The following is a 2695-nucleotide window of genomic DNA, read 5'->3' on the forward strand; positions in this document are numbered from 1 at the left end:
CAAGCCTGGTACAGGCAGGTATATCTGCAGCAGCAGCAGCAGTTCTCAGATGTTTCATGATCTTAGGTTAACAATGTATGAAGCAGTGAATAGTCAATGGGACTAGCTATGCATTGCTATGGAACCTGTTGGTGAAAGGTGGGTAATAAATTTAATAACGATGATGATTAAATCAGTGTAAATTTTCTAGGGTTTTTTTCCCCAGCATGCTTTAGGGAACTTGCAGTAAAATGGGTACTCTTTTTACTTTGTGCCCAGGTTGTTTTGGGAGGGAGGGAGGTAATCATTATATTAGGACCTCTTACTTCAGTTGCATAGCCATCGATCTAATGTTAAATTCATTTGAAACAAAATTTTGCTGTAGATGCATTGCCATTGCAGTCATGTGTGTACAGAAAGCCGCATACTTCTTTCTGGCAATTCTCCATTCAGAATGGGCACCCTGAAATCGTCCACAATCTGTACAAAAGAATTGGTGGTGTGAAAAGAGGTGGAAGTGTGCAATTCTTCACAATTTCATGATGTATTAATTTAAAGCAAATGTTGTCAAATGACATCTGAGCAGTGGAGGAAAGTTTTCCTGCTGAGGTGGTGACTTAAGTTTTGAATGGTGCTGTTCCTAAAGGAGCAGAGTCACCTCATCAAAATCCCATGCTGATGATTGTCAGCAGAAGGAAGAAGTGAGTACAGGAGTCTTCTGTGTAAGCTGACAGAGTGGTGGAACTTGACCAAGCTATTTCACATGACTTGCTGCTACAAGATGTTGGGCACCAAGCTGAGAATTTTCTGGAATTGTAGGGAAATTATAACTCCTTTCAATGGAACCCTGTGGGGTTCTGCCCTGTCCACAAGGGCAGATACGGTACTGCCACACCTTCAAAATATCTTCAGCCAGCCCCCTACCTGCCTGTCTTCTTTTCTGCAAGCAGCTGGGGGTGGGATGCTTGGCTGTCAGCTTCCTCCTCCTCAATCCCTGTAAAACTCACCATGGAGGAAGATGTGGACAAAGCCAGAATTAGTTGGCTCTGCCTGCCATTTGCTCTAGTTCCACCTGCTGCTGGGATCCTGAACCCTACCAGTCCGATCCTGCCACAGATATTTCCTGTGATAAAAGGAGTGAGGATCCAATGCTTTTTTGTCTTTCTCTTTTTTAACCTTGGATCCCCAGATATTGCTGGGCTACAGCTCCCATCATTCCCAGCCAACTCAGCCAATGGTCAGAGATAAAAGAAGTTGTGCTGAATCATCATCTGGGGACCGAATGAAAGGTTGATGAAGACTGCCTTAACTTGCGTAGGATGAACCTATGCTGCTTTTGCATGAATATATATTTTTCGTAAATAGTTTGGACTGCTTTAGTTATATGTGCTTTCTTTTAAAGCTTGTTCCCCTTCCTTCTCCTCTTCTACTGATTTAAATAAACATGATCTTTCTATTTGAACTCTGATATTTTGCCCAGCTGCAGGAGCTGCTCATGTTAATGTTACCCAACAAATTTGCTTTCCCACCCTCCAAACTTTCAAGGAGAGATGCTGGGAACTGAAGATTGGACTCTGGCTATTTGTAACAAGTCAGGGATTTGGGATAGTATCTCCATCATTATAACCACTCGAAGTCTGGATCTCTACACCACCTTTTCTTTTAGCTTATCAAGGACTAAATATAAGAAGCAGCACCTCCCAGCTTGCCCCATGGTGTGAGTGAGCTCTTTGTCATGCCCCACAAGCAGATTGCCTCTGTTCTTGGTGTAGTGAGTCTCTGAGTATGAACACCAATTCAGCCTCTCTAGCTGGCAAGACACTCGGGTAGGCTAACTACACTACAGTTTTAAAAACTTATATAATGAGCTGGAAATAACAAATCTTAATCTAAACCCTGCGTGCATTGTGACGGCCAAAGCAAACCACTGTTGCGATCACTTTTTTCTTAGTGTCAAAGCCCTTGTTCTTTCAGAAAATGACTTTGCGGCGAACTTTACCCAACTTAGCATGGAAATGGAAAATATAAATGTTAATTTGATTTAAGACATAATGGACATAGAATTTCGAGGGGTGGGTGGGGATTGCCACTCCCTCTCCCCAATCCCTGTTTGCATGCTTCTGCGCCAAGAACTAAAGAGCTGGTGCTATTTCTGGGGGGGAAACTGTTCCTGGTGAATTTCTGCCTTATAATTCTAGACTGGACAGCCACATTGTTAAGCTCAATGGCACAGCAACCGCTTTGCATGCAAGAGATTCCAGGCTCTTCCCACATATCAGAAGTGGGTGGTGGTGGTGGTGTTTGCATGCTTAAGTGAAAGAGAAAGGAAAGCCTTGCACATCCGTGATACCATACCTTTTAACTTCTCCAGCTTCCCCTGCATGTAGACATAGATGTGCATATGCACATATATGCATAGATGCGTCTGCATTTCCCCAGCGGGGGACTGAGAAAAAGTTGCCCCCCTTCCCAGATCCATGAAGTACGATTTTTCTGAACTTAACTGACCTAACGCCACTCTCACCTGTTCCTCAAACCGAAGCGCACCCGCTAGAAACCCTCTTTAGTCGGGGCCTACAACTCTTCCCTTCGCTTCTCTCCGTAGTTCTAGGTGACGTTTCTCCCTTTCCTCTTTGCGTTCTTCTCCTTCCCATTGCGAAAGCTCCGCGACGCGCGTGCCGTCACTAGGCAACCGCCTCCGCTTCCTTGGAGAGAG

This window comes from Podarcis cretensis, assembly GCF_951804945.1.
Source record: "Podarcis cretensis genome assembly, chromosome: 10".
NCBI classification, from domain to species: Eukaryota; Metazoa; Chordata; class Lepidosauria; order Squamata; family Lacertidae; genus Podarcis; species Podarcis cretensis.